Source organism: Lissotriton vulgaris, chromosome 3_1, assembly GCF_964263255.1.
Source record: "Lissotriton vulgaris chromosome 3_1, aLisVul1.2, whole genome shotgun sequence".
Lineage (NCBI taxonomy): Eukaryota > Metazoa > Chordata > Amphibia > Caudata > Salamandridae > Lissotriton > Lissotriton vulgaris.
Window position 1 is genome coordinate 1,410,753,599 of NC_141689.1, and position 26,777 is coordinate 1,410,780,375.

The following is a 26,777-nucleotide window of genomic DNA, read 5'->3' on the forward strand; positions in this document are numbered from 1 at the left end:
CTGTGGTTATTCATGACGGTAAATGTTATTTTCTACCTATTATTCTAACATCCTTTTCGATCCCTTAGGACTTTAAATACAGGTGACTAGGATTGGTAAGTCAATGTGTATAGGTATAAGTCCTAAAGTGAATACAATGCTGATAGGCAAAGGTAAAGCAGGATTACCTGTTCAAAGTGTGTGTGTTTATGGGCCCATCCCTATACTTCTATACATACGTTTGGACACAATCCTTTAACGAATTCACAGAACACCAAAGTGACAATTTTTCAAACATGTTCAGTTAATCAACTTGTTACTAATGTGTAATAAGGAAACATTTAGAGCTACAAGGGCATTTAGATGTTGCCACAAAAGAGAATATGGTAAAAGTCGCTGTGTAAAGAGAAACACATTTAGCCATAAAGTACCCAATTTGCAAGACTTCTGTTCAAATCAAACGCACCGGGAAACCAGCATACCAAAACTTGATATTCAGATTTTGCCACCACATGCAATCTTTTCCAACAAAACTGCCTTGTTTAAACAGGACTTGTGGTACTGAAGTTTCCACTGCGTTGACACCAAAGCAGGCCAGCGTGTTCTTATTGCTTTCTGTATTTTTAGCAGTGCTAAGACACCCTGGGCCTGCTACAGGGCACTTTGAGTCAATGCAAACTTAAACAACAAAAATTCAAACAGCTAACATAGTATTAAGAAAATACACAAGTCTTAGGGAACAGTCTGAGATGCAAGGAAAGGGTGTCGTTAGCACATTGAACTAAGGGCATGCACTATGGAGTACACAATTTCTATCCTCATTTACCAAGATTCAAATAATGGGCTAATGTGAAAATACTCTATGGTTCCCCAGGCTAGCTTGTTCAAAATGATATTTCTTTGATGTTCACCACTTTCTCAATTTGCACACTTGGTATTAACCTAATGTCCAGTACCAAGGAGAGTCTAACTCAGGCATGTTTTCCTGCCCAAGCCCTGTCCCAGGCCAGCTGTTGAGGACACACTTCTACCAAAAGGGACACGTCACCCGTTTCAGTCTACACATTCATTTGTCCAGGACAGAGACCGCATTAAATCATTCCTGTAGTTAAATATTCATTTAAAACCAAATGTTTGTTTTTGTGCATGAGAGTGACTCATTCTAATGAAACTAAAATCCTTAACCTGCAACAAAGATATTCGAGAAGACAAAGTGGAATGATGGTACATCCTCAGCAATACTGTTCTCAATTTATGGCACAGTAATAAGTGTTACTATTACACCAATTCAATAAAACATTATTCGGTTTAAACAACGTAAACCATAAAAGTTGCACAAATACGTACAATAAAAGTGACAATGCATTGTATAAATAACAGTCCAAGAACAGAAAAAATTCCAAATAAGAAAAAAACCAAGAGAACACTCATTACTGGTCCAGAAAATGTCTAGATTTGATGATTGCTTTTAAGAAACCCACAATCCTCTTTCAGAAGTTGAAGATAAACTAATGCGGGTCGAGCCTGCCTAAAGTTCAGCTTTTTTTAAAGGAGGAACCAGATAGCGTTTACGATAAAATTCATACAAATTGCAGAAAAACATAAAGTGCAGCATATCCTGCGGAGACTCTCCGTCGCAGCCGCTGGGAGCTGCCACTTTAATAATAAAACATTTGGGTCTGGCAAGCAAGAGATGAAAAAGATTCAGGCGAAACCTGGTTAGGAGGAATTTTTCGTGCGTAGACAACCCCAAAAGATACGGCTCTACTCTTGGGGTTGTTTTGAGCATTATATACGACTGCACGCTTGGTTTCTGTACCTCCCTTTCCTCTCTATCCAGGTTCCTACCTGCCAGGAAGGCGGTTTTGATTTCCTCCACATCTCTCTTATTAATATATTCAGGATTAGAGAGTATATCTCCCCACCCTAACCTGTCAAAAATTTCCTTGACATACCTCAGCCATAAAATATGAGCTGAGTTGTTAAGTGGGAGATCGGGGTTCAGCCAACACTTTAGCCAATAAGTCAGTGGTCGCAGGGCGAGTGCATCATTTATGTACCGGACCCCTAATTCTTCATGGACAGCTAAATTAGGCGTACCACGGGGAACAAACAAAAGCCGTTTCAGAAAATCATTTTCCGTTATTTGATGGGATTCTCCCGCCATATAACCCCAAATTTCGCTGCCATATGAAGCGACAGCCAGGCTTTTAGCCTGGTACACTTGCAGCATTGCTCCAGTGGGTTTCTTCCCCAATTTGGAAGCAAAATTAAAGATCGCTGCATTCACTCTCTGAACATCCCCCTTTTTTTTCCCTAGCAGTGGACCCCAATTGAGCTTGTTATCGAAGAGGACCCCTAGGTATCAAAACACATTTGTAAGGGGGATTTTAGAGTCTCTCACTCTAAAATGAAAGGTTTTTTTTACTGGCTGCCCCACCTGCATAACATACGATTTGATGTTATTAATTGCCAGGTCCCTATCTGACAAAGCCTGAGAAGGTGGTTAAGAGGGATTCTAAGCCCCTTTCTGTCCTGGATAGGACCGCGGCATCGTCCGCATATAACAGGACAGGAATCCCTCGCCTTCCTACCCTAGGACAGTCAGCCCTGGACGCCTGTAGAATGCTATCTAATTCATTAATATAAAAATTAAATAAAAAGGGAGCCAGTATACAGCCTTGCCGGACTCCCTTTATGTTAAAATACCTCGTGACACGCAGGTCTTGTGAAAACCTAACATTAGCTTTTGTCGCCTTATGTAAATCCTCAAGAAAGTTTACAATGCTGGGTCTCCACACCCATTGCCTCATGGACTGCCATAGCTTATTCCTATTAACACAATCAAAAGCAGAGGACAAATCCATGAAGGCAAGATGAATGGTCCCTGGGCGGGCAACTGTAAATTTGCTCAAAATCAAAAAGAGGTTGAGGCACTGGGCAACTGTGGATCTTCCATGTCGAAACCCATACTGGGCTTCCGACAGTATCATATTATCCTCAGCCCAAGATGATAATCTTTGCATGAGGACCCTACCCACCACTTTTCCCACTGAATCTATGAGGGATATAGGTCTGTAACAGTTAGGACTGACTGTCACCTTTTAAAAAAAACAGGGATTATGATGGAGATGGCCCATCCATACAGTGCCGCTGTGTTAAAAACGGACTCCAATATCGGGGTCCAGAAGGTGGGCTCTAACTTGAAAAGATCTGGGGGATCCCGTCAGGGCCAGGTGCCTTTTAGGTAGTTAAGCCTGTTAAACCTAATAGGATCTCACCCATCTCAAATCTTAATGCCCCCTCCTGAGTACCATGATGGGCTCCTTGATTTTACACAGAGGGACAATCAAACATGAGTTCGAAATGGGATTCCCACTCCTCCTCTGTTATATGGCAATCAAGCCCCCCGTCCTGGGCAAACAAGGGTTTGTTTACCACGCTCCAGAACTTCAAGCTATTTCGGAGGGTATCAAGGTCCAACAACTCCCTCCATGCTTCATCCTTCAGTGATCTCCTTCGAGCATCAAGGGCCAGCTTATATTCCCTGCGGCAGGCCGAAACATCAGCCTACACTCTTGGTTTTAGTGCCAGGGCTTCCCTGAGCCTCCTCGCTGCTTTAGAGCAGTGAGTGTCAAACCATCTGGGACCAACCAGGGTTTGACCTTTTACTGGGACAGCTAATATCTTTGCAACCTTTTCAGTAATAGTCTTAAAGGCATCTAGCACCCCCCTTGGTGATGACCGTTCCATAGTGCAGACAGATAGTTCATCAACACATACAGTTTTAATTCTTTCAGCGATTGATTCAGGGGTTACCTGCGACCACTTTAATCTGCGCATTCCATCAGTAGGTCTTAGTGAACCCAGTTTTGGTACAGCCCCTATTTGTTCGACAAGGGGACCTGTCACATAGAGTGTTATTGGGTTATGATACTAAATTCACTCTCTATGATCTTAAAGGAGCTTACTAAAGAGTGTAGGGAAAATTAAATTAAAACAATCAATAAATGATCCCTTACCATGACCCTTAAACGTTGATACGGTGAAAGTGGTACGGGGTCTGTTAAAACCATTGTTGCCATCAAATCAAACTCATTAATCAGAGCATTTAATAGCTCCCCTTCAACATTGTGTTCATAGTGGAAGCCATGCATACGAGGACCACAGCCCATGTCAGAAATACAAGTCATTAGCGGCTCACCACAGGGATGTATATTAAAATCGCCAGCTATCACAAGACTGGGTAGGCTTTGGCTCAGTGATTGGGATATTACATCACTAAGGGCGGTTACATTGCTAGACTCATACGGGGAGGCAACAGCATTATAAAAATTAACCAATCCCATACTAATGACCCCCTTTTGTATCCTTAATACTTGAATTCCTGGATGTATATTTAATAGGGCCTGCACTTTACATGTGATTTTCACAGAGATGTCAATTACCAAACCACCCTTTGGTCTCCCCCTTACAGAGGGTTTAGCTGGGACAAAAAAGGCTTTATAGCCTTCAAGGAAGAGGTCGCAGTCTACTGACCAAGTTCCCTGTAGACAAATTATCAAAAAGCTTGTTCAAAATGATATTTCTTTGATGTTCACCACTTTCTTAATTTGCACACTTGGTATTGACCTAATGTCCAGTACCAAGGAGATTCTAACTCCGGCATGTTTTCCTGCCCCAAGCCCTGTCCCAGGCCAGCTGTTGAGGACCAGAAGGGACACGTCACAAGTTTCACTCTACACGTTCATTTGTCCAGGACAGACAGCGTTAAATCATTCCCGTAGTTGAATATTCATTTAAAACCAAATGTTTGTTTTTGTGCATGAGAGTGACTCATTCTAATGAAACTAAAATAGTTCCTCACGTGCTACAATCAGAGTAGGGTGACACCAATGAGAGGATGTGGCTCAGGGGAGAGGATGTGGCACAGTGACCAGAGCTGCTAACTTGGGAGCTGGGGATCCGAGATAAAGTCTTGGCTTCGGTGTAACATCATGTGATTCTGGGCAAATCACTTAAACTCCCTGTGTTCATGGACAGAGCCTGGATATCCTCATGGGTGCTAAGCTGCACTATATAAATCTACAAACTCACTCACAAATACAAGAATAAAGAGAAAAGTAATTGAACCAAGAGTAGGGAACTCAGACAAGAAAACCACACACTCCACTCACTAGCAAGAGGTTGACAAATACCACTATCATTCAGTAGGGGATAGGTATGTTGACAACATAGGAGAGACCAAGAAAAGGATGAGGCAAATTGAGCAACTAGGACAATTTTAACAGGCATTTAAAAAAAAACTCAAGCATGTTAAACAAATGGGGTAGTCTACATCGCACTTGAAAGAAAAAAGTGTAGGCGTGGAAGGGGAATAATAAAAGAAAAGACTGTCTCCTAACATAGGCAACTTCATCATTTAGATATATAGCACAGATGCGACCTACATGCATTTATTACATTCAAAATGAACACGCAGAATCAAAAACCCCACAGGCATTATTTTAGCAAGTGAACAGAAAAAGAGATGACGCAAATCATGTCAGTCATAGAGCCTCAAATCTCGAAGCAGAGCTTCTAAAAACTCCCACAACACAGAATCATTCTGACCCTGCTCTAAAAATACATTTGTCAAACAAAGCATGAGCTTTCGAGTCCAACCCTGCAATGGTGACACGTTTCCCACTAGAACGGCCGTCAGTATGACCCAAGCAGAGTGATTCAGGCAGAACAGTGAAAGAGAAAATGTAGATCTGCATTTAAACATATAGTGAAAAATGTACAGTATGCCAATGAATGCAAATAATCTCCGAAGTCTTTGCAATACACCGTTAACCATGTTTAAAAATAAAGTCAGAGTGGTTTCATTTGGCCATTCGATATACACAAAATCTGCCAGACCATCTCTGATTCAATATCTTATGAATCTTGAACAGACAGCTACCTATCCCGCTCCCCGGCCTTTTCCACACGGTAAACCCCAGAAATACCGCTATTAGTCAGGGCCAAGAAAAGTAATCAATAGTAACTTCTTGGGCACCGATTACGAATGATTATAACCATTATTCTGTAAGTGTGTGTTATTCACTACGTGGTCTTAATCAAGATTAGGAAAATGCTGGTGCATTGGGTCCCAATGTCAACAGTTTCTCACCCTTTCACAGCAAACAGTTGCAATGCTGCTGTTACAACAAGCCCAAAGAATGAAATATATGAACTGGGCACTAGGCATGATGAATATATGGGGATTAACTACACTGGTTTAAACAACCACTAAAGTGGCGGCATGAAAAAAATAACGAAGGCTCTATAGATATAGCACCACCATTGGCTTCAAAACATCTGGGCGCCAAAGAATAAGGAAGTTTATCAGTATGGTATTTCCCGTGTGTTCAAGGCTTTCTTATATGTGCGGAGGATTAACCACAATGCAGAATACTTTGCAATAAGTTACAGGTATGAGATGTATGGAATATGGTGTCTTATGTATTCCTACCCAAGGCAAACTGTTTACATCAAGGTTTGTGTTAGGATGGCAGACCTGGTTTGAAAGGAATGGGCAAGTAGCAATTGTTCTACTGGCTTGAATGGATGGAGCCGCTGTCATTAAGGGATTATGTGGTCTTTCCAAGGCACCGACGGCCTCCTTGTGCCCGTCAGAAGTGCCGTGGACGGTCTCTCCGCCCGATGCCTCTGCCCGTCGCATCGTAATTTGGTGGGCGGACCGCAGGGGCAGATGTCGGTGGTACTGACACCGACCCACCAACATCATAATCAGCCCCTTAGTGTGGGACCATTAGAATCTAGAAGCCAGGGAGATACAGGGGTTTGGAACATTTCTTGTACGTGCCACAGTTACATCTATGTTGCCAGATAGAGGCAGGACATGTCAATGGTACAAATGTGTCAGTCAACAAACATTGGCTTAGTATACACTTTATTGATGGAAAACACTGTTCATAGCCATTTACCTCAAAATAGTTTAACCAAAGAAGGTGTATTATTGTATCACAAATTCAAATAAAATGGTGCAGACATATCAATTGATTGTGTTTGCTGCAGCAGAACTCACAACTCCATTCCAGGACTGAAAATCAGGTTGCAGCCTAGTACCACTTCATCAAGCCATCATATTTCAAAGCCTGGGATTTTCTTTTTCAAGCCACTAACCTAACTTATGTTACTCCAACTGACTCAAAAGAAGCAAAACAACTGTACAACTCCCAGAATGCACTAGATTGCCACATGAAAGATCAGAAAAGGAAGCTGACAACTTGTAGCAAAGTGGCAATTTAAAAAGGTCCACCACATCAGAGCCTTAGTTAATAATCTCCTACGGGCAGTAGGTTAACAACACTACAGACAGAAGACCAGACAGAAAAAGCTTAGGGCATCAACAGTGCCAAGTGGCTATGCAAAGAGAAAGCACACCCTATATGCCAATCCTGTAGAAAAAAATACAGCAATCTCAAACAACAGTAGGTGAGACTAGACATAATAATTAAGCAGGACCCTTTAAAGACTTTCCTTAGGTGTCTCACAAAGAGCATATTTCATCCGCAGGAACTAGCATGCGTGTTAGAAAAAAGTGGCAAGCTTGTAATGATACCAAACACAATATATTAAACTCCTGGGTAGTAGTAGGGGATTTATACTTGTATGAAGTGTAAAATATGATAGAGCATCAGTCTGAATACCTTCTACAGGACTGAGTCTACATCAGATTAATGACACAAAGTAATGCAAATAATATACGTACCATATAGTGGACTTCTATGGTGCTCTGCCATGGCTCCTTAAAAAGTCCTAGGAAACAAAAAAGAAAGTCACAAGAAAAATCCAAGCAACCACGGCGAAAGCCCTTTTTTGTTTCATGTAATTTATGAGAACTTGAAGTGACACCAAACACACACAAATTATAAGACATATGTGTTTTATTGAGCATTAGTCCCAACAGCTCCCAGGAAACTGCCAACACAGAGCAGTCAGTGAATATTCCAACATTGACATTCTGTTACTATGGGAAAGGAATGACAAGATGGGAGCATGCAACATCATGAATATAAAAGATAGATTACTACAATATCTCCCTTCTTTAATACAGCTGAATAATAAAAGTAAACCAGCATAAATATAGAAAATGTAAGCTAATACTTAAAATACATAAAATACACCTGAAAACAAATGTGCAAAGAAATATATAAAATAAAAACAAATCAGAAATATAAATGAATTTCGAACAAATCAAAGATCCATTCATTTAGGTGAAACATGGATCCTACTGCTCCTCCTTGGAGGAACATATTCCAATTTACAATTACTATTTGGACTTCCATTGTCAATGTTTGTACCATCAATTTCATTTTTGGATTGATTAATACCCATTTGTAAAACCACATTCTCAGGCAATTTGTAAATGTGTGAAAGATTCCACCAGTTCTTTCCACTGACCCTCACAGCACACTTAGCCACACCATCAACCTTCACTGGAGAACTAAATTTGGATAACCCTTTAGGTACATTATGAGGTGATTTAATCTTGACCCAATCACCCTCTTTGATTTTAGAATCAAAAACCTTGACCTTGTTTAACTTGGGCTGATTTCTGCAACCATCTTCTCTACTTGCATCCTCTCTTCTATTAACACATTCAGACTAAGTAATTGATTTCCCTCTTTGTGCAACATTCCCATTGATGAAAGAACCCCATTTTTTCATCCAAGCAGGACATAAATTGAATGATGCTTCCCGCCCTCTCAATAATTTAAAGGGGCTTGAACCAGTTATAGCACTTGGTGTGGCACGATGAGCCCACAACATGCTTTGGAATGCTGCTTTGATATTAATTTTTGATGAAACCGCCCACTGAATACATTCTACCAAAATACGGTTTGTCCTCTCAATAAAACCATTTGCCTGTGGGTGATATAATGCCACTCTTCTATGATTGATTCCTGATTGAGATAAAAAAAAATCAAAAAAAAATCGACATTTCTCTAGAAGTAAATTGAACACCATTGTCGTAAACAATTTCCTTTGGAAAACCTTTTCATGCAAAGAGTCTTTGAATTTTTTTTATAACTTCCATCAAGTTAGGATCAGGCATAAAATGGACCTCCCACCACTTACTGAAATAATCAGCAACCACCAAAACAAATTTATATTTACTAGGCAAAATGTTAAATGGTCCTACAAAGACTACAGACAACTTTAACCAAGGACCATCTGGCCTAGCAACCTCTTGTGTAGGAGGATATACAATTTTAACCACTTTATCACTGGCATTACAAGTTAAGCAATCTTCAACTACTGAATTGATTTGACAATCCATAGACGGCCACCAATAAAAACTTCTAATCCTCTTTTTAGTGTTAGTTTGACCCAAGTGACCCTCATGCCCAAACCTGATAATGCGATTCCTCAACTTCTCAGGTGGAACAAACTTATCCCCTGTCATGACCATCCCACCTTCCTCCACAGTGAGTTCATCAGCAATCTTCGAAAAAGGATGTAAATCTTTTTCAAGATATTTCTCTTTAGGCCAAACTGAGACTATATGATTTTTGACTTGTTTAAGTGTAGAATCTACTTCCATGGCTGAGAACCATTCCTGTTCAGTAAAACATCCCACTGAGCAGGCATCAATAGCTGCAATAAGACAATCCTCATCCATGTCTTCATTTAACTCATGAGCAGATATAATAGGAAACCTAGACAAAAAATCCGCCCGTGTGTTCCTTCCACCTGATATGTGCGCAACCTTAAAACTGTATTGTAATAATTTAGCACTGAGCCTTGCAATCCGTGGTGTATGGTCTTTTATCACTTTCTCTTGAAGAATAGGGACTAGAGGCTTATGATCAGTGAGTAGGTCCAAACTTCTTCCCCACAAAAAACATTTAAATCTTTCAATGGCCCAACAACATGCCAGCAACTCACGCTCTATGACGGAGTAATTCTTCTCACTTGGACGTAACGCTCGTGACGCAAAACCCACTGTTTGTTCTTTCCCTAGTTTGAACTGAGAAATCATGCCCCCCAAACCATACAAACTGGCATTAACTGATACAGTACATTTTAAATTAGGATCAAATGGTGTGAGCATTTTACACGATCCCAACTCTTTTTTTAAATCAATGAATTCCTTTTCACAAATTTCGTCCCATCTAAATATAGCTCTTTTCTTGAGTAAGTCTCTCATATGTACAGTCTTCATTGAAACATTTGGAATACATTTTGAATAAAATTCACACATTCCTAAGAATGACGAAACCATTTCCTTAGCAGTCGAACTGGGGGCATCAACGATTGCTTGAATCAGACCTTCCCTAGGTATAATGCCTTCACCTGAGATTTGATGCCCTAGATATTCGATAGACTGAACACCAAAGATACAATTTAGTTTGTTCACCACAATACCATTTTCTTCTAACCTTTTTAACACATTTGACAAGTTTCGATCATGTAATTCTTCATTGTCACCTGCTACTAAGATGTCATCTTGGTAGACCACTGTATCATCAACACCCTCCAAACCTTTTTCCATTATGCGTTGAAAAACAGACGCCGCCGAGGCCAATCCAAACGGCATCCTTCTAAATTGGAACGTGCCAATAGGTGAAACAAATGCTGTAACATGTTTGCATGACGGATCTAGTTGGATTTGGTGATAGGCTGAGGCTAAGTCGATTTTTGAAAATACCTTTGCCCCAGCAAACTTTGAAAATATATCATCAATACGGGGAAGAGGATGGAAATCCACCCAAATTTCATTATTGACACTGGGAAGGTCAATGCAAACCCTAAGACTGCCCTTTTGTTTGCGTCAGACAACCAAAGGGAAGATTCAATCGGTTCGATCACTCCTGATTCACACATTTTCTTAAGTTCTGCTGACAGATCTACCCTCACACTAAATGGTACATTACACAATTTGTGCTTAATAGGGACAGCATCACTCTAATAAGATGTTTGAATCCAGTAATATATTTCCAAAAACCTTAGGAAATTTTGAAAACCATGATACAGATGATCTCTCAATATTTGAATCTTCTACTATTGAAACCTGGTCTTAACGTCATGCCAAACAATCCCTGATGATACCATCCTAATATATTAAGGCCTTTCTTTGCTACATACACTTTACCCTGAATGTGTTTGTTCTTAAAAACCGATGAAGTCTCAAAAAACCCAGATAACTCAATGTTTCTTCCTTCATAAGTAACTGGACTTCTGTCCGGCGGACTGAGTGGTTTATTGTCCCAAGTTTTTTCAAATAGATCATCTGTAATCATTGTTATGCGTGCTTCTGAATTAGCTAACAAATTAAGTGGTTTATCGTCTACTAAAATCTCCACTATTGGATCAATACAGTCTTCTAATTCATCTTTCACTACCACCACCAAATCAGACAAACAACTTATAACCTCTGACTCACTCTCACCTTGCCCACCACAAACCACGCTCACATTACCCTTGTAATTACACACTCAAGCAAAATGACCCTGTTTACCACACTTGTGACAAGAGGCATTTTTTGATGGACATACATTAGAAAAGTGAGCTGCAAACCCACACTTTTGCATGAATTCTTTGAAACAACATACCTCCGCTCAGACTTGTTGGGTACAACTTTAGAACCTTTAACTTCAATTTGTGGCTTAAACTGAGTTTGAGATTTCACATTTTTCTCTTCATTTTCTCTTACAGCATTGACTAAATTCTTTTCTGGTTTTAATTCTCTCTTAGATTTTTGAGAAAGTTCAATACTCTTGACTATAGATATTGTTTCATCCAATGATGGATTTTTAAGAGTGAGTAACTTCTCTTGTACTTTACCATTATTGGTATGAACCACTATCTGATGACGAATTAGTTGTGATGTGAACTGTTCAAACTCGCACTCGGATGCAAGTATACGTAATACAGCCACATTAGCAACTATACTTTCTTCTTTCTCCTGTTCTCTAATAAAAAATTTATGTCTAGCTACCACTAAACTTTTCTCAACATCAAATTGTTGTTGTAAACTTTGAACAACACGTTGAAATTCATCTAACTCATCTTCCCCCTCCCCCACTACAATAGGAGGAAGGTGCTCAAGTACAGCCTTTCCCTCAAATCCAAAATTATGTTCTAAAATAAACTTTTTCCTTTGTGCACTAAATCTATTACCTCCAATTGCACCCAAATATTTCTCAAATGCACGAAACCACACTTTCCAAACTACAGGTGGATCACCTGGGAGCTGTAAAAATGGCGGGGGTGTTTGTACATTCTGCATTTTGTCTGTAAGTTTAAATAATTTAGCTTCTCATAAAATATTGTGCTCTTTAAATCTGATTGAGTTTGACAAAACTAACCCCTTCTTACAAATTGTGTTTCAGTTAATTAGATCTCTAAAAGTTTCAACATAAAAGTAAATACATAAAACAAAATACTTATTTATACATCACCAACATTGGAGTATTCTGTGAAAAAAACAAAATTAGCAATTGTGATGTATAATATAATAATGAGAAAAACACCATGCGTTTTTACTTGTAGTTCTCATAACACTGTTGAAATTCTTTTTGCTGAGAGAAATGAAAATCGGACTCTTCCCACTTCCAGCAGCATAACACTGAAACACTTCCTGTCAATGGAAAAGAAAATTGGACTTCAACGCTGAAGACAGTCTAAAAAATCTTCTCCTCCTGTCAGAGTACGCACCGTCTCTGAAAACACTTGACACCATCCGTTTTTAGGTCGAGGCTACCGTCGCACTGCGAAGCAGTGGGAGGAGCCGAATATTATATGTCTTCTACAGTGGGGCTTGAACCCACCCCTCTTCTCCATTGGCTGGCCTCGTAAATGCTGGTCAGCCATTGGAGGAGAGGGGCGTCACTCTGTTCTAGCCCCGGCTTGAGCAGATTCGGGGGCGTGTTTTTTTGCATTTTTTAATCATTGACATCATCCGTCACTCAACTGCAAAAACACGTCCCGGAATCCCAAAATGGCTGTGTGTTTCTCCGAGGCATACCCGCCTCACTTCGGAGAAACGTGGTGGTGTTTCCGGAGCTGCTCGCCCCTTCCTTTCCGCTTTCAGGAACCGCTCGGCTCCGCTCGCCTCCCCCCTTCCCTCTGCCCTCCGCCGTCGCACTCTCACCTCCCCCCCGCCGCAGCTCTCTCCCCGTGGCTTGTATTACCATAGGGGGTTGTGGTGCAACCCGAAATCAGTCTAAAATGTCAAAAATCAGCCTGTAAGCGCAGCTATGTGTGCGTACCTGCTTTCATTGGAGCCTTTATTGTGAGGCTCATGGCGAAAAGTACTCTACCTATTTTAGTAGAATGTGTTTATGACCGGCTTTTAACAATTGTACAACTTTTACACAGTTATATCCAGTTAACAAGACAGCTTGGGATGGCGCTCCGCCTCTACCTCCCCGGAAGCGTCTCACATTGGATGACAAGTGCGGTAATGGGCGGGGCTGCCTGCCACAGTGCACGCGCACCCATTACTGTGACGCGCTCTTTTGGACTCCCGCTCGTCCCTGCTGGAGTCGCCGTTTCAATCGTTGGAAAGAAGCAACTGGAGGTTCCCGGAAGAGAAACTGAGGAGCCAGCAGGAGGTGCAGGGATCGTGAGGTAAAGGGCTGGGCGACGAGGTTCCGTGGCCATGTAGTCTGATGGCGGCTTGGGGGTTGCCGTGCTTCTCTTTATTTGATTTTATTTTATTTAATGCATTTTTATAAAGAAGCACCTCTTCTACGTCTCTAGGCGAGCACGCGGACTCATTCAAGGAGAAAACATCTGGGTTTTCCATGGGGGCGGTGGTGGGCAGGGAGAGCATCCACTCAGTATTTGCTGTGCTTTGCCAAGACGCGTTGGGTTCTCATGGTGCTTTGTGTGTGTGTGTGCAGGGGCCATACATAGGAGGTTGCTTAAATTTGCTGTGGATAGGACAGGAAGTGGTAGATGAGAAAGGCAGGCCTAAGCCCTGAAACAATTTCCGTGGTGGAGCCTAAAGGGTTGATAATGGTGCCACTGTACCTGTCATTCTAAGGGGGTGGAATTCCCGTTGTTATTTGCAAGAGCACCTTACCTGAAGGCACCGGTGTTTATGGCAATGATAATCTTACAATGAGCTGAAAAGACAAATCTCGCTACGTTAAATAGTGCGATATGCCTTCATAACTGGGAAAGTGTCGCCCCCCCCCCTCTTCTTGTCGTATTTGTGTCAATGGGGTGTGCGATAGTACCAGACACAATCCACCCCTCAATTGCTTATTACCAATACATACTCTCCGTAACGTGTACACAAAGATCCTCTTAACAATTATGTTAACAAATAAATGTCACTTAAATCCAGTTCTAAACTCCTAGTACCCATAGTAAACCTGCTCCCTGGCTATAGAAACTGGGTCCCTACAATGCAACCAGGTATGTGCAAATGAATGGTCTGAAACCTCTCTCAAGATGGGTGAAACATACACAGGCCTCCTCTCTAGTCTGGGACATTCCTGCAGCTTGCAACAGGATATTGGAGATGGTGCTATATGTCAGACAGTTTCCTTGATGTTCATGTATATAGGATGTTGTGCTTATGGAGCCAATGGATAATTTTTCTTTTCCTCTCCTATTCCATGACTTTCTGGGCCCCTTGTTGCAGAAACACAACCCCTGCAGTTTGATAAACCACATAACATGCTAATGGTCTCTGATAACTTTCCCTGAACCTGTATGCTATGCTACACCGGACTCCCTTATAGCTTTCTCCATTCCTACAGAGCTTGCAAGATTGAGATGGTATAATGGTCTAACAGTGTTCCTTTTAAGGATGCTTTGCTTTCTCAGCAGCACAATTTACTATTTCTCAATTTGTATGCTTGTTTATGTATAGAGTATAACATTTCCAAGGTATTGAAGATGTCAAATCAATGCCTACAACTAATCAAGGTAACAAGGTTTTGACTGAGTTCTCCAACTTCTTTCACCCAAGCCAACCCCTTCTTACCCTCGCCAAAATATGCCGGCCTTCCAGCTTGGCCTGGCTCTTCCATAGCTTGGTGCATTCCTAGAGACCTTACAAGATTAACTCTGAGATGGTTTGAGGCCTCCTCCTGTCCTATCAGAAGGAGGTTATAGATTTCGTGGACATTTTTCTACTAGACTGGTGGGGTGTCATTTTTGACATTGGAGTAAATAGAACCATCTGTATTCTTTGTTCTCTTTTCCTACACAGCAACTCTCCTGTCACCTGGCTTTGTGTGTGTGGGGGGGGGGGCGGGGGAGGCTCTGTGTGTGTGTGTGGGTGTGGGTGGCTCTATGTGAATGACTGAGTGGGTGGCTCTGTATGTGTGTGTGGGTGGCTGTGTGTGGGTGGCTCTATGTGAATGACTGTGTGGGTGGCTCTGTATGTGTGGCTCTGTGTGTGGGTGCAAATGCAATGGGTCTTGCATTTGCGAGAGATTAAGCTATTGGCATTGTAAATGACAATGCCATTTGTTTACGTTTTAAAAACAAAAACATAAATAAAAATGTCATGAGCAATGCCAATAGCTCTAACTTTAACAATGTCGAGACCATTGCATTGTAAATGCTTGTTACTTGCTATAAATGAAAACCGGACTTCGACGTTGAAGACGCTGTAAAGACTTCTCCTCCTGTCAGAGTGCACACCGTCTCTGAAAACACTTCCTGGTAATGGAGATCAAAAACGGACTCCAACGCCGTGACAATGAGGACGCTTCAAACGCACAAGACGCTTAAGACGATCAGCATCTACGCATCCATTCTCCATCCCACTATGACGACACTGACAATCACCAAGCAGTCTGAAGAGTCTACTGAGTCATCATTTAAGCTTTGTCTCCGGAGGAGTAAACTTCACCAGAGACCGTTATTGTACACGCCAGAATACCGGTGAGTTAAATAATTATGAAAGTAACATACGTACACTCTCATCCAAATAACTCACGGCAGTAGAAGTACGCAGTTCGTTGTAACTCTATAAAGCTCAATCGGTGATTCAATGTCTCCCCAATTAATTTTTCCAGATAATAACCATTTTAACCGCTTTTCACTCGAGTTGTCGATTTTCTTTACATTTGGTAAAAATCCTATTTACCATGTTCCCGGTTCCATTGCCGCTTCAATTGTCCACTTCTACAACACTCCAAAGTTTCTTTATCACGGAGATCCAAGATCCCATCAGTGATAATTAATTAGAAATCTTCTCGATAAATTCCAGCGGTACTTGGAGCTTCAGCACACGTTGGTAAATGGTACTAATGGTCAGTCCTCGTCGCCAATATGAAGTGACGCCAAACACACACAAATGATAAGACATATGTGTTTTATTGACCATTAGTCCCAACAGCTTCCAGGAAACTGCCAACACAGAGCAGTACGTGAATATTCCAACATTGACATTCTGTTACTATGGGAAAGGAATGACAAGATGGGAGCATGCAACATCATGAACATAAAAGATAGATTACTACAGAACTGCTCACAAGTTATTTACCATCGTCCTTTTGGGGATAAACGCCTTCACCTTAACAAACTCAGAGTTGCTCTGAATCAAATGAAAATTTAATTAACTGTTGCCCTCTGCCATTCCACGATTTCATACATTATTCACAGACAAATAGCTTATGCGTTTCAAAGCTTCTTGCTTTATAATCCAAGCATTCCCGTGGCCTATATTCTCACAACAGTTCACTAAATGGTCTTGAAACCTTAAGCGCCTGGAGTAGGGCAACAACCAATTACAGTAAGCAGCTTCAGGATCTTACCTTTTTGGCAGGAAATCGCCATCCTTTCAGCTGGAGAAAAACTGCTTCAATAGCTAATTGGCTTCTTCCTTCAGTGGAAATTGGTCTTCAAATTTCTCCGGAAGAGGAATGATTAGATTTGGAGGAGGAGAGTAAATAAGTGAGATAGAATCCCAGGTAAATCAAGGATCCCAGCAGATTGTCCAGTAAAGGTCAGCCATGTAGGAAGATAAAATCTGTGATAAAGAGAAACAGACAATTTGTGAGTTTGACATGGTAGGAAAAGCTACTGTACCCATCACTTAAAAAACACAACTTTCTATCAAATAAATACAGTGGCAAAAGAATGTATCCTACTTTACCATGAGGAATATTGTTCACAACATTACATTAAGTACCCCTAAATAGCCTGAACATTACACCCAAATATGAGCTTTTGAATGAATGTGGCAAGTGTAGAACTCTGGAAAAAATTGATAATATAAGGAACTTTGACTTTATTACCAAGTCAATTTGGCTGTTACTGAAAGACTGACGAGACCAAGCAAGGAATATATTGAGAAAAAATTAAACATAGGCTAGGTAGTAAAACATTACTTAGGAGTATGCTTCACTCTCTAGCCCGAGACAGCTGGCAGATCTGGATCATTGGGCTATACTACTCTTTTCAACCCAGGAAAGAGGTTGCTCAGTAGTCAACTTGCCATCTCACTTTAAGTAAAAAAAATTGATTATTTGGTGGATGTCTCTTATGCCGGACCAGGGTTTTCTCGCACCAAGAGTTCTGCCTGGCTTGACAGTCTAGCTATTTTGAAGGTCTCCTTCTGGTACAACTTATTTAAAACATGCTTCTCTGGGAAGACCCAAAGCCTACTTTATGTATTTCTCTTTTGCCACATGCTATTGGCTGCTTGCTAGGTACATCCTTCTGCCTCCTGTGAAGTGCTTGTCTGGCCATGCATGAGGGACTATTTTACATCTCAAATCATCAAACAAATTATGTGTCTCATTGATGCACTAAATAATGAAAGCAATAATGGTTTACTTTTTTTTTTTTAAGCGTTTTGGACTGGCCTCAAAATGCAAGTCAGACTCAATGGCTTTGCAAATTCATGCTTATTTTAGTATATTCCCTAGTAAATTAACAGTGCTTTAGGAGTACTACAGCAAAGGATTTGGGTAACAGTATAGACTGTCCTATGGAGTAATTTCTATATAGTACTCGCTTATAATTATAAAAAGGACATGAAACGGATTAAGTATTATTGATGTTCTCACTAATTCCCAAGTCCTTGTATCAGGTGTGAATCCTACCTTTCTCCAGTCACTTGGGATTGTATTTTGTAGCAGAGGTATATTGTATAGCTGTGTTAACGGACTTTATTTTTGTTTTTCTGAATTTTGTATCTATTTTTAATCATACTCCACAACTTGTGGGAAGAAAAGTTAACGGTAAACATATACAATAAATAAAACATTAATTCTGGCTGCTGAAAAATACCTATAACATCTCCAAGAGGTTAACCTTCTTTCTACATTACAGTGGCTTTGGAAAACTTTCCATATACTAAAAAGATGAATGTGAATAAAAGATTAATACAACTAAAGACATTACTGCGAGTAAAAAGTATTATGAGCAAAGTAGCCAAAATAAATAGTCTAATTATCACTTAAATCATAAACATGTCCGTATAGAACATAAACATGTACCACAAACAAATATTTTTTAACCAGTAAAGCCAGAAGAAATTCTATTGCTTTTCTAGCACTGATGATATCTTTCCCACAGTTGTAAGGATAAAAGACCAATATCTTAGATTACGGCATATGAGGGAAAGGAAACACCACTTGTTTGCTTTCGTTTTTTAGAAAACTAGAGCAACAACCATATAAATCATTATAGCTAGTTCTGACAAATGTAGGGATTTAAAAGCGCAATTAAAATAATTTCTGAGGCTTAACATAAAAATAAAAAAAACCACTTGCTCACATCCAAAATTTCCTCCTACAGCATCAACATCATCCGTAACTGGGTGATCCCATTTTCATTTTCCACTAAGCTTCTTAATTTTCAATGAGAACTGACTCCACATTCATGACCTGCTTTTAGCCAAATATCATATTGACTTTCATAAAATCTGCACGAATTGGTTTTCAAATATGTATTAGCAATGCATGTTAGCCACTGCTCTTTTTAATTAACTATATGTACAAGGAAACGTTTCTGAGCTTTGATTTCATCTCTCTCTATTACTGATTCTACTGGTACACCCATTCCCCTGCGACTTTGTTTCTGCAGACACCACCTCTATTCAAGGTAAATCATGGAAAAGCAAAATACCAATGCTTCCCTTTGTCCTATTGACCTACTGATTCTGCAGCATTACAGATAGAAAGGAAGCCCCATCAATGCTCCTCTCTACAAATGAAATATTGTAATATGTGTTTGTACACACCATTATCTCAACTATGAGAAGTTGTTTCAGATTATTGCATAGCAAGGCCTCATTCTTCCATACACTATTTCAAGTATTTATTTTAAGGTCTATTTATGGAACTACCCACTTAGAGGTTTGCAAACTTAAAGTACTGTAAATATTACCCTAAACTCCATAAGCATGAACACATAAGAACGAAAGGAATAGCTAGTATGGTATACTGGTCAGAATTCATGATTAGAAAGATCCAACTATAGCGAAAGCCAATTAAATCTTACCGTTTGTATTACCTCACACCTATTTCTTGCCTGTAAATGTCATCAAACTCCAGACACTGAGAACTACTATGGGAGCAAGGATGACACCAGTGTGTCAGCCTATATAGGGCAGGCCTGGAAAATAAATGCGTTGCCGCCTGCCATGTCAGACTACTAATTTATCTCTGCTCGATAGCTAAACTACGATGCATTTAGACTAGCAGTGGACAGAATTTTATGTCACAAAAACTGTCAATAATTCCACTGATGTATCACTTTTGAACTAACATACAATTGGAGAAAAAAATTGTTTGAAAGAGCCACGAGAAAACCTAAAAATAAGACCTTGCCAAACAAGTAGAAACAAAGCACTGGCCCTTTGAGATCACATATCACATATCAGTACATCTCAAAGGCTGCACAAACCAGCTAGTAACTTGTAACAAACCCCCCAGGATAATCCTGTACAATTGGTGTATTTTTGACACAAGTGGCCTCAGCTGTACATTTTATGGACAAATTCAGAATATGTTTTGTTTTAGTTGCTTTTAAACAGGGATCGTCTGGTTATTGCTAACTACTTTGTTTAAACCTATACTTAATTATGTGAGGGCAGTTCAGACATGACGATAAATAAGAGGAGGGTTTGTTCAAAATCTTGTAGTTATCCCCATCTGGGTACAAACCCTGACTATTTTGATGGGGATTCCAAACAAATCTGCATGGTGTGGCAAAGTAGAATAGTATTATAATATAATATTATACAGAGAGGATGGATTTGAAACATAGCTATATTGCTGCATGATAAGTTAGTCTTGCTTTATGAAGAAACACATTTCTGTCTTCCAAAAAGGCAGCCGTGTTGGAATTACAGAGCTTATTTAAACGTATATTGAATCTTCTGTTGCCTAAAAACGTTCACAGGAAAGAGAAAGGACTACATCCATTCTGAAATCTGGTAATGGAGCTAACCTTTGAACATGTCTGCTGTCCATCTCTTTCTTATGTACAAATGTTGTACGGTTTCCATACTGATGGCACCATATCTGCAAAGGTCATACTTGCTGTCTTGTGAACTCTCTTGAATGTTATTATAACGCTCTCAACTACGTCCCTTTTCTGTGTACTTTACACCCACTACTGGAAAGGATGGGAGGAGGAACAAACAAAGGGAAAAAGTTAAGAGGCAAGACTGAGCCAATAAACTTAAGATCTCTTCTGAGCATTATGTTGAAGTATCAGCCCACCTCACCGCTACCACTAACATATACACTATCATACTAGCAACGCCAGACAGACCTCCCACAGTTAATACTACAGTATTACCACCTCTTTTTGACTCCTCCTAATCCCCAGGAATACCTAGGGAATGTTCACTTGAGTGAAGGAAATTTTAAGTGCCCAGCTGCACCAGCTCCTTTCTATGCACTGCAATTCTCTCCATCTTGATGAAGTCAGAGCATAGGAGTCATTTCAGACCTCTCAACGGAATTAATTTTTAATTAAGCCAATTGCAACAGATCGCAGCAGGAACCCTTTTCTAGCCTCGAGCTCCATTGGATACAAAGCATGGGCTCGCTTAGCAGGGGAAATGGCTGGAACCAGTCTGGGATAGTAGTCATCTGCTGGAGCTTCAGTAATCTGCAGCCATTTTGCTGTCCCGACAGCTCAAATCTTCTGTATCCTCGTCTACCTTTTTTTAAATTAGTGAATGCTTCATTTCTAAGCGCTTAGAAAGGTACAGACTCGTTTTTTATACAGAAAATGTAAACTCACATATCCTGATGAAAAGTATTCAGACAAAAGAGCAAAATAATAGATAAAGACCCATGTTTAGGGAAACAATAGCAAAACAGCTTCTCATCAGACTAGGGACAATACAACTGAGTTCATGGTGCAAGATGAGAATATAGAACAAGACAGAGCCATACACATAAGGAACAAACACTCTGAAGAACCATTATTAACGACTATTTTGCTCGTCAATCATTTGTTTTCCAAAACTTGTGTACTTATTATGCAAAACACAGGATATTGGGAACAAAATAATGTTCTTATTTAACCAATGCATTTAGCTTTAATGACTTAAGTTGCTGATTTGTGGATCCTGTTGCATTATTATATGTGCCAAGCTGGCAGCAAGTGATATCAAAAGGCTTGGGCCTGTGGCAAATACTTTCAGAATTTACAATGTCCATCAACACAAACATCCATACACATAACGGCCTTAGCAGATAGGCTCTAACTGCATGCCCAAGTGAATCATTATTAAAGAAAACATTTTTTTGTTCTACCCTAGCTGGTCACCATCCAATATGCTTCATAACCAGGCAACATCACGTATAATGTCTACAGAGTACCTTCACTATGGTCAATGAGAATCCCAAATTCTGGACCTACAGTCTACAGGATCACACAAATGGCTATGAAAGAGCTATAGAAATGCCCCTAACTAAATGTAATTGAATGAAATTGCTTTCAGAAGTAGAATCACTTCTAGTGCACAAGCAAACAAGAACCAAATCAAGGTAGAGTATGCAGTTCAGTCACACATCTACGCAGGAGTAACAGATTACTGAAATCAGCACTGAATGATCTGATAAGGTACTACCATGTAAGAGCATAAACTATGGCATTATGTTCTATAGAATGGATGAGATAGCAACATAACTTAACTGAGCATTTGAGGAGGACCACTTTGAAAGCAAACATATTGGTAGCATTAGGCCTAAATTGGTTAGTATATCTTCAGGACAAGATTTCAAGCCCTGCACAGGCATGCTAGGTAGAGCAAAGGTATTGTTAATCCAAACCGAGGCGAAGAAAGAAAAACTTGCTGCACTCAGACCTTGGGACCAAACTGCAAAGAGCATATTAAAGGCAGTGCAGCAAAGGAAGAACTGAGGTGCACTCCACAAGTTATCTGACCAGTGCCTACACTTTCAGGTAGGCTCTCCATTTTGTATAAATCCTATGCTTACTGAGCTCCAACCTGTGTATGTTGCTGCTCAGTAACAGTAAGTTAGGTGTTAGTACTCGGGAAGGGTACCAGCTCACTATATAAATTTAATGACATTTGGAATGTTAGAAGCCTGTTAGGTTTTAATACAAAATCTTCCCAAAGTTGAGGAAGTAAAACCCTATACAAGCTGGCACACCGCCAATTAAAAATGTGTCATTAGCACTACAACCCCTTTTCTGTAAAACAAGGCTAGATTTACTTTGTACTCTACTTCAAGATAAGTGAACTAGTTCTGCCAGCAAGGCGCCACCCATTAGCAGTGGTACACAGACGGTGGGTTTTAATAATGGCAAAGTTAAAGTGTCTATAATTTAGCGCTCAGAATAGTCAAAACTGGGGGCGTGGCTTGGCGCCCGACGAGGACGGCGGCTCTCATGTGAGCGCTCCCGGTCTGAAGGGGTTTTCGCTTCACCCTTTACACCAAAACTCCCTGCAAAGCGGATTTTCATGCACCGGAGCCCACGGACACCAGCGGGCTCCTGTAGGCGGAATACAACGAGCAGCGGAATGGTCGTTTTTCATACGCTGTAGCGGACGCGGCTGTGAGATAGTCGCGCCCGCCATCTTGGGTCCTGGTACCGTGAACGGCGGCGCTCCCGTTCGCTCACTATGACAGCCTGCCACGGAGCCCTTCGTGCCTCCAGCTACTTCGGGTGAGCTAATTTCTGCATTTTGGCACCACCGCTGGGCAACTTTCTCTCATGATGCCTTTTTTTCAATGACTTAAACAGCCTTCACTTATCTTCTGACGACCTGGGCGGCCATTTTAGCTAATTGCTGCTTCTTTTACCTCAGGCACCCTGAATGCTTACGCAGCTGCAGCCTACTCTATAATATGAGAGCGTTTCATTTCCTCACGCTCTTACTTCAATAGATATTTACTACGTGAAGCTGTCCTGCGCATTGTTTTTCCAAGTTTTTTTTTTCTTACAGGCTCTTCTCGCATCTATGATGTTCCTCACCAGTTAAATCTCTGCTGCATCACAATGTGCCATTCTTGCATATCCTAGTGCAGTGCTGTTTTTTCGCTCTCTACATCAATGTATTGCCTCCTTAAATGACTCGAATGCTGCTCCATTTATCTGCGTAAATCCTTGGCGTTCCTGAATTCTGCGCAGACAGCTCTCTCTTCCTTATTTCCATTTTTGGGGGGGGAATTTGCCTGCTTTCCTCCTATAAAGAACTCCTGCGCACACTTGCAGTTGTCTACAGGCCAGCAGAGGTTACTACTGAACTTTATTTTCTCTTACCAATAACTCCTTTTTATGGAAAGAAAAGCAATTTCTCGCACTCCCAAGACTCCACGTCGTGTATTCATTAAGAACTCAAAAGTGTTCTCTGCATTGGCGCACCTCGAGGCCTCTCAGGCGCTCATCACTCAGATGTCACAGTCTAGCACGGAGCGGCCTGCCCAACCTTCAGGGAAAGTCACGACGAAACGCCTTAAAAAAGATCCTCCATCACCAACAGGTTCCACTTCGACTGTCTCCATGGAGCTTCTACTGGAGGAAATCCGTGCCCTCAGACCTTTAATGGAGGAAACTAACACTAAGTTGCAGGTTCTCACCGATAATTGGTCTCAGATGGATGCCAGGGTGACAACAGTAGAAAAGTCTTTGACTTCTCTCCAAGAGTCGTCCTCCAAGGTCTCATGCATGCAGTCTCAGATTTCCTCTCTTCAAAAGCAGGTTGAAGAATTGGAGAATCGAAACAGACGCAACAACCTCCGTCTCTACGGCCTGGCAGAGAATTGTGAAGGAACTGACCCCATCGCCTTCTTCAAGTCTTTTTTACCCAAACTTCTTCATCTGCCTGAGGGTACTACGCTTAATATCCAGCATGCACATAGGTTGGGCCGCCTCCCTGCTACTCCTTCTCCCTCTTCACGGCCGAGAGGGGTCATCATGTACTTCTTAGAGTACACTGACCTTCTCAAAGTCATCTCAGCAGCACGTGCATCACCTCGTCTCCAATGGTCAGGATCCAATCTCTTCTTTGCGCAGGATTATGCCAAAACCACAGCAAGCCGTCGTAAAGCCTTTTTAGACATGAGACCAGAACTTCGTGCTCTTGGAGCTAGATACGGCCTTTTTCATCCTTGCCTGTTCAGAGTTACACACAACAACAAGACCACGACCTACGAGGATCCTGTTCGTCTCCGAAGTTTCTTGAACGCCGCACAGTCATCTGACATGGACTTCTCTGGCTCCTCATCAGCTTTCCCTCCATGAATCTTGTTTTCCGTGACTTTATTGCCTAATCAAATTATATGTTTCATGTTTGATGTTCGCTGTTTTGTTGTCTGCCTTTCATGGGTTCTCCAGTTCTTCGTCGGCTTTCCTTTCATGATTTATCCATGATGTAGCTTCGTTGCTTTAATTATCCTATATGTCTTACACTTGTTGCAGATTGCGCTGTTGTTTGTCTTCGCTGCGTTCCTAGCGACTTCAATTTCTATGTTCCTTTCTTCGCTTTTCCTCATCTCTCATACATCCCGGTTGGATGATTACGCCATGATTCCTGCGTGGCGCACTATTGAAGTTTCCATTAATCTGCATGCTTACCGTGCACAGTTCAATGTATCGCTGTTTGTTTATGCCATGTTTCTAGCGATTCTAGTTTTTCTGTTCTCCCCCTCACTTCTCGTCATTTTTTTGGTATTCCTGTTCGTTAGTTCGTATTGCTCACTACTATTTCCTCACACACCTTTCTGTGATTCATCATTGTTTTGTCCTTATTTTCTTTTATTCCTTTCATTCAATATTGTCTTTCCTCCCTTTTCCTTGCAGGTTTTACAATACGTATGGCGTCTTCCCCCGACCTGTTGGTTCGCTTGCATTGGATGCTTGCTTCCTCTGACGTCGCTCCCCCCTCATCCATTTCCTCGCGTATCCTCCCCCTGGTGATCAACCCTCCCCATCTCTACCCTTCGTAAGTATGTTTCCCCTCTCCTCCCGGTTGTTCACTTTCCTTCTTGTATCTTTTTCGCTTTTAAGTTCCCCAATTTCCCTTGATTCACAGGTGTCTCTCTCTCTTGCCTTTCAAATACTTCTCTATTACTGTCTTCTTCCTACCATTCTAACTATTTCTTGGCCTACCTTCTCATCTTTTCCACATTTATCGCTTCTACTCTCTTTTTCCTCACCCTATTTCCTTTTTCCTCATCCTTTTACTCAATGTTATACTGCACTGACTTTCATCGATTTTCTTAATCTCCTTAGCATTTTAACTCCTCTGGGTCCCCTTTGCACTTCCTTTTCTTCCTCTGTTCTCTTCCTTTTCTCTGATATGATATGTCTCTGAAGGTAATTACATGGAATGTTAAGGGCGTTAACTCCCCTATCAAACGACAAAGAATTTAATCTCATCTTTCACGTTTGAATGTGGACATTGCTTTTTTACAAGAAACCCATTTAACTGCTGAAGAATCTGTCAAACTGAAAAGAAGTTGGGTGGGTGATGTTTATTATTCTCCTGGGGATGGTAAACGTAATGGCGTTGCAATTTTGTGTCACAAAGCTCTCTCTCATTCCCTGATTGCTCAAGAATCCGATGCTGAAGGCCGATGGATATATACCAAACTCTCTGTCAAGAATGTTCCAATTTCTCTCCTAAATGTTTATGCCCCTACCACTGGTGACCCCACTTTCTGGCACTCATTTTCCCAGCACATCACCAGATTTATTGATGATAATTTCATACTAGCAGGAGATTGCAATCAGCCCCTAGATCCCTTTCTTGATAGGAACTCCAAAGCACACTTCATCCCTAACAAATCCCATAAATCCTTCTCTCGAGCTATTTCCCAACACAAACTCACTGATGCTTGGCGTCTATGTAACCCAGAACTCCAGGAATTTACTTTCTATTCACCATGTCACCATTCCCAATCCCGAATTGATTACATTTTTGTTACCCACAATATCGCCCAAACTCTCACTCATGCAGAAATTGGTCCAATTTTACTCTCTGACCATGCCCCCACATTAGCTCAATTGGACATCTTACCCAAATCTGTAGGCCCTAAACGCTGGCGGTTCAATAATTCTCTCCTCTTAGACCCTAAATTTACTGCCTCGTTCACTTCCTTCTCTCATGAATTTTTCTCCCTAAACGATACCTCCCCTGTCCCCAAGCATACCATTTGGGATGCCTTTAAAGCAGCGGCAAGAGATTTCATCATTGGCTTCGTTGCTAAAAAACGTAGAGCTGCTCGTGATTTTACCAAGGCTACCCTTCTGGATATTAAGAAATTGGAGCATTCTTATTTTACTTCTCGCTCACAGCAAACTCTAACCGCCCTGGTCAGTGCTAAGATGAA

The 26,777-nt window shown here is 41.0% G+C and overlaps 1 protein-coding gene across 4 annotated transcripts in view; it reads right to left on the reverse strand.

Moving 5' to 3' along the window:
* Positions 1-26,777, reverse strand: part of WDFY3 (WD repeat and FYVE domain containing 3) — a 2,050,643-nt gene that overhangs the window by 1,891,301 nt on the left and 132,565 nt on the right. For all 4 annotated transcript variants that reach the window (XM_086961876.1, XM_086961875.1, XM_086961873.1 and 1 more), the window contains exons 2-3: positions 16,761-16,975; positions 7,742-7,788 (exon numbers count right to left, since the gene is read on the reverse strand). The gene's annotated coding sequence lies outside the window, so the exon portion shown is untranslated. The remainder of the gene's footprint in view (positions 1-7,741; positions 7,789-16,760; positions 16,976-26,777) is intronic.